We start from the raw sequence: 11,313 nt of genomic DNA, 5'->3' as shown, positions 1-11,313 counted from the left end.
TATTTTAGCTTGATTATTTACATAATGGATATCTAAAGCCCACTTTTTGTAAAATTCACATTATTGGCCCAATAAGCCAAAAATTTACAATTAAGACCCAATTTTTGTAAGAATAACACTTTAATCTCCAATTTTGTTAAAAACTTGTGTTGATGACTACTTTGTGATAAAAATAGCATTTTAAACCCATTTTTGTCAAAAATATCATTTTTGGCTTGGTTTTGTGAAAATACATATTTTTCTGGTTTTTGGCTTTTCCGAACTAGTTTTTAGAAAATTTGTAGAAAATTCATCGTAAGTCGAAATCTGGATCCGTAAATTTTGGAAGTTTGGAAATTTTGTCTACTTTGTTCACAATTTTTCTCATAATTTTTGATGTCTTCAAACTAGTGTGAAATTACTCATCTTCACAGGTTGGTCCGAAATTATTTCAAATATGATAGGCAGTTTTGTAAAATTCGCCAAAAATTTTAGAAAAATCGTATGAAAACATGAGAGTAGTAATTTTAAATGTATAAATCTGAACTTTATCCATGTAAAACAGTTTTGAAAAATACTCCCATTTGGATGGTCAAAACAGTCCGAGATTGGACCAAAAGTTTTCTGTCAAGGGCTGTTTTGTGGGTTTAGTTTATAGATCTTTGAACACAACACTTATTTTTGCTATATCAATTATACAAATCCCAGATCTACATGTTTACATGTAATACTTGTGATAAAACATACTTTTCTCAAGATTCATATGAAGATCCTAGTGATAAACTTCAAGTTTCTTAACATATTTTTAGATTAGTGAAGTAATCAACACATAATCACCAAATGTTTCAAGAAAACACACATAATCATGCATATACACATAGATCTACACAAATAAACTTGTATTCTCCCCCAAAAACAAGTAAAAACCAAAAACAAGGGGGTATGAACTCACCTTGCTTTGTTGTTCTTGGTTTGAAGAAGAAATGGAAGAAGATGATGTGATTCTTGGCCCTAGCAAGCTTCTTGAGAGGTTTTTGAGCTTAGATGGGTTCCAAGATGCAAGATCACGAAATTTCATGAGTTAAGAGGAGATTTTTGAAGTAATCAAGAGACTAGACCATGGATCTAAGCAAAAACTTACCAAGGATGATGATTTTGGTGAAGAATTCTCTTGTAAACACCCTAGATCTTCGAAATTTTAGGTGGAAGGAAAGGATGTTCTTGAGAGTGTATGAGAGTGTTTAAAAGAAAAATGAGGATGGTGGGATGAGTGTTTGGCTGTGAATAGAGAGAAGAGAATAGAGATATTTGATAAGTTTGCATGGTGGGTATTTGGCATGGATGACCACCATGCAATATTGAGGTGGCACATCCAAAAGTCAACCCCTATTTCATTTTGTTTTCCTTTTTTTTTTGTCAAATGGTGTTGGGCCGAAATTTTGGGCCAAGAAGATAGGAATTGGAATAGCTTGAGCCCATTAAACTTTAGTTAGGATTTTTGGAGCCTAATCATAACATTTTTCGGCCCATTGGGCCTTTAGGGTATCTCACGGCCCAATAGTATAAAAGAATGGGTTCTAAAGTCCATTAAGATTAATTGGAGTTGTTATGGCCCAATAAGGCCCATTTAGAGGTAGAATGAATCATTCTAGGCCCAAATGACCCAAAATGTTATAGATTGATGAGTTGATGACTTATTGGTCCCTTAGGCCCAATAAAAGAATCCTAGTCCATAATGAATTTGAGCCGGGATTTCTAGGGTTTCCAACCCTTAGTTGAACATATGAGATGTATTTGAATGAGAATAGAGTTTAGTAAGTATAGCCTTTTACAATGGATGATGTTTACATGGGAATAGAATTTCCTAGCAAAATGTCAGTTGTGACATCATCCCCCCGTTAGAGGGAATTTCGTCCCGAAATTCTTTTGAAAGATAGGTTCATTAATGAGAGAATAGGTGAGGGTACTTCTGATTAATCTAGCCTTCGCGTTCACTTGTGAATTCCGATCTACGTTTCGCGTTCCATTGAACCTTCACAATCAGAATGCGGCTTTGTTTTGTACACTTCACTTCCTTATCCAATACATTGACTGGTTCTTCGACAAACAGGAGATTCTTGTTTATTTCGATCCCTTATAAAGGAATGATAAGAGTTTTGCCTGATAGGCACTTTTTCAGATTCGAGACGCTGAACACAGGGCGTACGTTCCTGAGCTCTACAGGTAGTTGCAGCCTATAAGTCTTTGGACCAATCCGAGCAAGAATCCCGAACAGTCCGACGTGTCGTGGGTTTAGTTTTCTCGTTTCCTAAATCGAATCATTCCTTTCCAAGGAGATTCCTATAACAACACGCGGTCCCCGACTTGATATCCTAATGGCTTCCGCCGCTCGTAAGAATAGCTCTTCTGTCGGTCTCGCGATGCTTTAAGTCATGCTTTGATTTGGATTACCTTCTCTGTTGTTTCACAAATGGTTTCTGGTCTCATGAGAGTACTGGCGAGTGATCTGCATTTATGACTATAAAGAGTTTCGAAAGGAGCAATCTTGATGCTTGTGCGATAGTTGTTATTGTATGAGAATTCAATCAAGGGCAACTAGGTATCCCTTGACTTGTTGAATTCAGACACCCAGACTTGTAGCATAACTTCGAGTGGTTGAATGGTTCGTTCGCCTTGGCTATTGGTTTGAAGGTTGTAAGAAACGCTCATATCTAGCTATGTTCCCATAGCCCTTTGAAGTGACTGTCAAAGTCTTGAAGTAATCTTGTTATCTCGATCCGAGATAGTAGATACTGATACTTCATGGAGTCTCACGATCTGTATTAGCAGGAAATGGGCAGATTGGGTTAACCTATCGACGATCACCCGGATAGCGCCCAACTCAACTCTTATAATAATAAGCTTTGTCTTTTGACTTCGAGGGTTTTATCCATCCATGCAGTGCTTTTTTCGCGCTATTCTCCGGCTTTGATGCTTTCAAGGCTGGTAGTAGGTGTTGACAGTGTTTCGTTCTCGCTTCGTGGGCAGACGAGTATGTTATTGATGAAAATAATGAAAAGGCTAACTAGGAATGGTTGAGAAAACTTGGTTCGTAGGGTCCATGAATAGTGTGGGAGCATTTGTTAGACCGAAGGGTATCACAATGAATTTGAAATGGTCGTGACGAGTTCGGAAGGAAGTTTTTGAAATGTCACCTTCTCAGACTCGAAGTTGATGATAACCGATTCTTAGATCTATTTTAAAGAAATAAATAGCTCCTTGGAGCTGGCCAAATAGATCGTCAGTCCGAGGAAGTGGGTATTGATTTTTGATAGGGAGTTTATTCAATTTCCTAAAATTGATGTACCTTCGGAAGGATCCGTCTTCTTGAAGAGCAAGACCGGAGCTCTCCAGGGTGAGAAGCTTGGTCCGATGGATCCTTTGCGCAACAATTCTTCTCAATTGACTGGATAACTTGTGAATTTTCGGCGAGAGTCAACCTATAGGGTGAATTGGCAATTGATGTGGTTCCCGGTATTAGGTCAATTTGAAATTCTACCTGTCTTTCTGGAGGTATTCCCGGAAGTTCTTCAGGAAATACAATCGTAAAATCGCATGCTACCTGAATACCTTGTATGCTTACTTCTTCCTTGGTCTTGTCCACAACTTGAGCAAGGAAAACGTAGTTCTTCTGGTGCAGGCACTTCTGTGCCTTGATGCACGAGATAGGACGAGGATTGACGCTAGGTTTATCACCATGGGTTATCAGAGTTTCGTGATTAGGAAGGTGAAGGCAAACGGCCCTCTCGCGACACATAGTATCAGCACGGTGGGGGCTTAACCCAACCAGCCCGATTATCACATCAAAACTCCTAATATTTACTGGCATTAAATTTTTATTTGAAATGAATTGTTGTTTAGTGTTAAGGTGTACTCCACATAAATATCCTAGGTTAATTCGGTTTTCCCCATTGGCCATGTCCACCATAAAGGCTTAGCTTAGCTTTGAGGTTATGGTTTTAGTAAGTGTTTGAATATGTTACTAACGAAGCATCACTCAGTTTTACTATTGAATGAGAGATAAATGAAAGAGTTGTTAAGTGGGAACGTACCAATAACAATCGTTGGGTCTTGGACTGCTTCGCCTTGACCCAAGGTCAGGACCATTTCCGATCCTTCTGCTCCTTGATTGTTATCCTTGGGCAATTGCGCCTGAAGTGACCGGTTCCTCCATACCCATAGCGGGTGTGACTGGTCTCATCATTGGTGTTGTTGTTAGGGTTGTTGCGATTGTTGTCGTTTTTGTTTGGCTGGCGATTTTGGCATGGATAAGTTCTACAGAATTTGGCGGTGTGATTCTTTCGGTTGCATTTCGTACAATACATCTCCCGGCAGGCTCCGTTATGATGGAATTTGCACTGGTTGCATTTTGGAAGGCTTCCAGCATATGGTCTCCTGGTTGTTGGTGTAATAGGGGTCATGGTCGCATGAACAGCAACAACATGTTGCTTCCTTGAGAACCCTTGAGTGGGTTGTCCCTTTTTCTTACTTCCAGACCTCAGCTTCCTGCTCTTAAGCTTGGGGTTTGGAGTTCCTTGATTGGTTGTCACTTGTTGGTTTCCATGTTCGTTCCTTTGGATGGAGTTGTCAATGCTATTCCCGCCTCCATTGGGGTTGTTTGCATTGATTTGCGCCATCGCAGCGGTTACTGTCGCCGTTACAGCAGCTTGGAATGTAGCAGAGTTCATCTGCAGGAACGGTGTCTCGCAGGTGCGCTTGTTATTCTTGCGGGATGGCATTTTCCTGATGCACGTTGATAATCCAGATCGTAAGTAATGATCGTCATTCCTAGTTGTACTCTATAAATTTTGCATCTTGTTGTATACTTCTTACTGCTTCCATCTACATCCCTATGATGTATTTGTGGTAGTAGGTAATCACAGATTTGGCACGATCGTCACGTCTATCCTTAGAGTATATAGGTTGTTTTGGTTTCGAGACCCTTAAGTATCTAGCGGTTTTGAGGGTTCGCTTGTGCATATAATTGAGTCTATGTGGTAATATGAAATAAAGATAGCACATAATTGTTCCAGTGGTAAGTACTATCTTAGTACATGAAAGAGAGTCATGTCGGATAGTAGGGGGAAGTAGAAAAGGCTGATCCTAATTGTGGCGGGAAGTGTCTGGTGGTGGTGCTGATGAAGTGGATGCTCCTCGGAGATGAGCTACTTGTTGTTCGGTATCTTGTAGTCTTACTTCTCACACTAACTGTCTTGCTCGGGAGTCTCCGTTCACTTCCTTTGTTTGTCTCTTGTCTCTCTCAATAGCAAACCGCATTTGTTCCGGATGATTTGGGGTGTCCCTGAGCTTGGCTATCCATACCTCAGGTGCTCCGGACCATGACTGGGAGGGCCCGGTCAGCTGGTCCTCTACGACTAAGATCGAAGAGACCTCAGTTCCTACCGTAGTGTGGTCGTATCCCCTGCTGGTGACTCTATCTCTAAATATCGTGTGCCTAAGGGGCATGGGGCCACCGGGGCCCACACGATATGTCGGTACTCTGGCTTTACATGGAGGATTGATGTCATCAGATTTTGTATCTGATTCATCATCATCATTGCCCTTTGGCTCTTCCTCTTCGAGGTCCACTATTGACTCGGCGGGTTCACCTGCAAGTTCTACTTCGTGTTCCTCCTGTGGTTCCTCCTCTGAGTCGAGCCACCCTACTATTCCCTGACTAGGGAGATAGGGGTTTCCTGGCTAACGATACTCGTCTATAGTGTATTGCACGAAGGGGGTATAAATACTAGAAACAATTAGCATACCAATTACTCCTATAGTAATTTAATTTTGTTTAGGTTTGGCTCTATAAGCTCTTTGGATAATTAAATGGTAAGTTTTTGATTCATTGCCCATCACAATTACTCCCGAACACATGTTGGTCGTATTTTGAATGAATGTAGTTGATCCGGTTACATTCACCCCCAATACGACTACATAACTGTCCGAGTTTAATAGTGATGTTCAAATCCTCCAAAGACTTTTACTATTCTTGTTGTGTTATCATTCTAAAATGCACACAAAGGTATGTATTTGAAATTATTATGTTCAGAGTTGTTTAGTCCCATTTTATTTATAGTTGCATATCATGTATGATTAGATATGCTAGTTCACTATAAACAATGCTCTGATACCAATCTGTCACACCCCCGAACCAGACGGTGGAAACGTCCGGGGGCTTGTGCGTGACTTCATCTTGAAATATCATTACAGTGAATATAATTGAAACATAACATCATCATCATCACACATGTAATATTACAACATTCATTGTTTACATCGAGTATTCTATTTGAATATTACATGCCAAGATAGTAAGAGTATGATGAATCAAAATATAACACAATATCCATTAGTTTGTTTTGTTCATCCCGCTTCAACGATTTCCTGAGAATACAAGTTATTTTGAAAACGGTCAACATAAAAATGTTGGTGAGTTCATAAGCATGTTTGTGAAAATGATTTGTATAACTTTGAAAACCACCAGAAAATCCGATATTTTCTGAAAACTGTTTAGTGTGTTTGTGTTAGATCTTGTATTAATGCATGTATGTTATTGTTATCTGACTAAAAAGGTAAATAGATTGTAGAGAGAGAATGTAAGAGCATGTAACAAGAATGTTCCTAGACAACCCGATGTTGCCTATATAGAAAGGTCTTCCGTAAACTTCATAACGTTAATTCCTCTAAGCGAGCCGTCATAACCATACTAATTTATGACAATTTCACCTGTCTTGGCATCGTTGGACGCCGACGGAATATAGAATAAGGTTTTTGTCACCCTAGACTGAGTTAGTCTAACTGTAGCGAACAGCTCAGGTGTGGGGTGTCATCCCCGTATAGATCTATACACAAATCCCCGCTCTCCCTTCAAGAGACTCTGGTTATAACTACAGTCTACGATCATACACTTAATAGGTGCCAACCGATAAAAACTCGCTAGATCCTTAATCGAATTTACGCGAAGAAAAATATATAAACTCATTCTAGGTCCAATGATCCATGTAAGTGAACCACTAAGGCATCGCTAAACATGTAAATCATTTCAAGACCTAAAGGGAATGAGATTATATAACATGGGCCCAAAATATATGTGAAAGGACAACTAAGGCCCATTTCACATGTAAGGTATTTATAGACCCAAATAGCATGCAAATAGTATCCACTAAAATAGCATAAAAAGAATGACGCATATAAAACCCATTCCTAGGCCCAATAAACATGTAAGTGGACCACTAAGGCCCACTATACGTGTCTATTATTTCCAGGCTCAAAAGGAATGTGAATGTCTATCCTAAGCCCAATATACATGTAAAATGACACTAAGGCCCACTAAACAAGTATATTATTTCCAGGCCCAATAAGGATATGAATACCTATCTCGAGCCCAATATACATGTAAAAGGACACTAAGGCCCACTAAACATGTATATTATTTCCAGGCCCAATAAGGATATGAATGTCATTTTTAACCCGTTTGTTATTGTTTTGTTTATTTTAGCTTGATTATTTACATAATTGATATCTAAAGCCCACTGTTTGTAAAATTGACATTATTGGCCCAATAAGCCAAAAATTTACAATTAAGACCCAATTTTTGTAAGAATAACACTTTAATCTCCAATTTTGTTAAAAACTTGTGTTGATGACTACTTTGTGATAAAAATAGCATTTTAAACCCATTTTTGTCAAAAATATCATTTTTGGCTTGGTTTTGTGAAAATACATATTTTTCTGGTTTTTGGCTTTTCCGAACTAGTTTTTAGAAAATTTGTAGAAAATTCATCGTAAGTCGAAATCTGGATCCGTAAATTTTGGAAGTTTGGAAATTTTGTCTACTTTGTTCACAATTTTTCTCATAATTTTTGATGTCTTCAAACTAGTGTGAAATTACTCATCTTCACAGGTTGGTCCGAAATTATTTCAAATATGATAGGCAGTTTTGTAAAATTCGCCAAAAATTTTAGAAAAATCGTATGAAAACATGAGAGTAGTAATTTTAAATGTATAAATCTGAACTTTATCCATGTAAAACAGTTTTGAAAAATACTCCCATTTGGATGGTCAAAACAGTCCGAGATTGGACCAAAAGTTTTCTGTCAAGGGTTGTTTTGTGGGTTTAGTTTATAGATCTTTGAACACAACACTTATTTTTGCTATATCAATTATACAAATCCCAGATCTACATGTTTACATGTAATACTTGTGATAAAACATACTTTTCTCAAGATTCATATGAAGATCCTAGTGATAAACTTCAAGTTTCTTAACATATTTTTAGATTAGTGAAGTAATCAACACATAATCACCAAATGTTTCAAGAAAACACACATAATCATGCATATACACATAGATCTACACAAATAAACTTGTATTCTCCCCCAAAAACAAGTAAAAACCAAAAACAAGGGGGTATGAACTCACCTTGCTTTGTTGTTCTTGGTTTGAAGAAGAAATGGAAGAAGATGATGTGATTCTTGGCCCTAGCAAGCTTCTTGAGAGGTTTTTGAGCTTAGATGGGTTCCAAGATGCAAGATCACGAAATTTCATGAGTTAAGAGGAGATTTTTGAAGTAATCAAGAGACTAGACCATGGATCTAAGCAAAAACTTACCAAGGATGATGATTTTGGTGAAGAATTCTCTTGAAAACACCCTAGATCTTCGAAATTTTGGGTGGAAGGAAAGGATGTTCTTGAGAGTGTATGAGAGTGTTTAAAAGAAAAATGAGGATGGTGGGATGAGTGTTTGGCCGTGAATAGAGAGAAGAGAATAGAGATATTTGATAAGTTTGCATGGTGGGTATTTGGCATGGATGACCACCATGCAATATTGAGGTGGCACATCCAAAAGTCAACCCCTATTTCATTTCATTTTCCTTTTTTTTGTTAAATGGTGTTGGGCCGAAATTTTGGGCCAAGAAGATAGGAATCTACACAAATAAACTTGTATTCTCCCCCAAAAACAAGTAAAAACCAAAAACAAGGGGGTATGAACTCACCTTGCTTTGTTGTTCTTGGTTTGAAGAGGAAATGGAAGAAGATGATGTGATTATTGACCCTAGCAAGCTTCTTGAGAGGTTTTTGAGCTTAGATGGGTTCCAATATGCAAGATCACGAAATTTCATGAGTTAAGAGGAGATTTTTGAAGTAATCAAGAGACTAGACCATGGATCTAAGCAAAAACTTACCAAGGATGATGATTTTGGTGAAGAATTCTCTTGAAAACACCCTAGATCTTCGAAATTTTGGGTGGAAGGAAAGGATGTTCTTGAGAGTGTATGAGAGTGTTTAAAAGAAAAATGAGGATGGTGGGATGAGTGTTTGGCTGTGAATAGAGAGAATAGAATAGAGATATTTGATAAGTTTGCATGGTGGGTATTTGGCATGGATGACCACCATGCAATATTGAGGTGGCACATCCAAAAGTCAACCCCTATTTCATTTTGTTTTCCTTTTTTTTGTTAAATGGTGTTGGGCCGAAATTTTGGGCCAATAAGATAGGAATTGGAATAGCTTGAGCCCATTAAACTTTAGTTAGGATTTTTGGAGCCTAATCATAACATCTTTCGACCCATTGGGCCTTTAGGGTATCTCACGGCCCAATAGTATAAAAGAATGGGTTCTAAAGTCCATTAAGGTTAATTGGAGTTGTTATGGCCCAATAAGGCCCATTTAGAGGTAGAATGAATCATTCTAGGCCCAAATGGCCCAAAATGTTATAGATTGATGAGTTGATGACTTATTGGTCCCTTAGGCCCAATAAAAGAATCCTAGTCCATAATGAATTTGAGTCGGGATTTCTAGGGTTTCCATCCCTTAGTTGAACATATGAGATGTATTTGAATGAGAATAGAGTTTAGTAAGTATAGCCTTTTACAATGGATGATGTTTATATGGGAATAGAATTTCCTAGCAAAATGCCAGTTGTGACAGTAACTCACTAAGTTTTCGGTCTTACAGTTTTAGTTTATTGTTTCAAGTTCAGCGGATGACCGCAGGGAGGCGAAGGTGTGACCGTACACTTCCTCTATCGATGATTATGATTTCTGGGAACTCTGATGTTTAAACTATTTTGAAAACTAATAGTAATAATTGAATGATTTTAAATGATTTAAAATTTTTAGATTAGCACTAATTTTATGGGTGGTACAAGAGGGGCAAGCTGGGGCCTCGGTTCATAGGCCTGTTCAGGATCACGGCCCGGGTGGGCAAGGTGGCATATCGCTTGGATCTGTCAGAGGAGCTTAGTCAGATTCACAACACCTTCCACGTGTCACATCTTCAGAAGTGTGTCATTGGCGAGTCCGTAGTTATTTCATTGGGCGATATTCAAGTGGATGAGAGCCTGAACTATATCGAGAAGCCCATTGCGATCCTTGATATGAAGACCAAGGTTCTTCGGAATAAGGAAGTAAGACTGATAAAGGTGCAATGGCATCATTGAAGGGGCTCCGAATGGACTTCGGAGCTGGAAGAGGAAATGCGAGAGCACTACCTAGATTTGTTTAGGTCAGCAGACTTCGAGGACGAAGTCTAGTTTAAGTGGGGGCGACTTTGAACACATGTTCCAGGTATTATTTGTTTTAGTTAAATTTAGGGTTTTTGGTGCATAGACTCGGTGAGTTGGGAGTCCAACTCATCGAGTAGGGGCATTTAAACTCGACGAGTCGGAAGGCCCGACTCGGCGAGTTGGATGTAAAGGGAAAACCCTAATTTCGGGGTTTTCCCCCTATACAAGGATCATTAACTACCCTTGTGGCCTCCTCTAGCACCTTATCTCCCTACAGAAAGTAGTTTTCGACTGTAAACACCCTTGAGTGAGAGTAAGAGCGTTTGTGAGTGATTTTAGGGCATTTTTGAAGGATCCTAGAGTTGGAAGAGGAAGGAACAACGTGAGGAGCAGTAGATTTGGAAGTTACTCTGTATTGGCCATCATCCTAAGGTAAAAAGTCGCCATCTTGATATCTAGTTGCTTGGTTCTCTTCTTTTTGTAATAAATGACCATTTTTGGTGCAAAATGGGGTCAAAACTCATATCTCAACCTTTCACAAGGACATGGTTACAGATCTAGACCTCTTTAGGTCCCAATGACATAAAGTTGTTTCCTTTAGGTAATTCAATCCCTTTCCGTGCATTAAAACCTTATATGAAGACTAGTTTTGGTGTCATGTCCATGTGAGGCCTTGCATGCACATAAATTTTACAACTTTACGTGACATCTACACTAGGGAAGGCTAGATTTGAAGTTTGGGACTCTAGGTTCCACTAGAAAATGTCGAAAACGAGAAGCACTAA

The sequence above is a fragment of the Lactuca serriola genome, chromosome 7 (assembly GCF_051521515.1).
Source record: "Lactuca serriola cultivar US96UC23 chromosome 7, Lser_US96UC23_V15, whole genome shotgun sequence".
Classification (NCBI taxonomy): domain Eukaryota; kingdom Viridiplantae; phylum Streptophyta; class Magnoliopsida; order Asterales; family Asteraceae; genus Lactuca; species Lactuca serriola.
The sequence above is the reverse complement of the archived record's forward strand: the minus strand, read 5'-3'. Positions refer to the sequence as shown.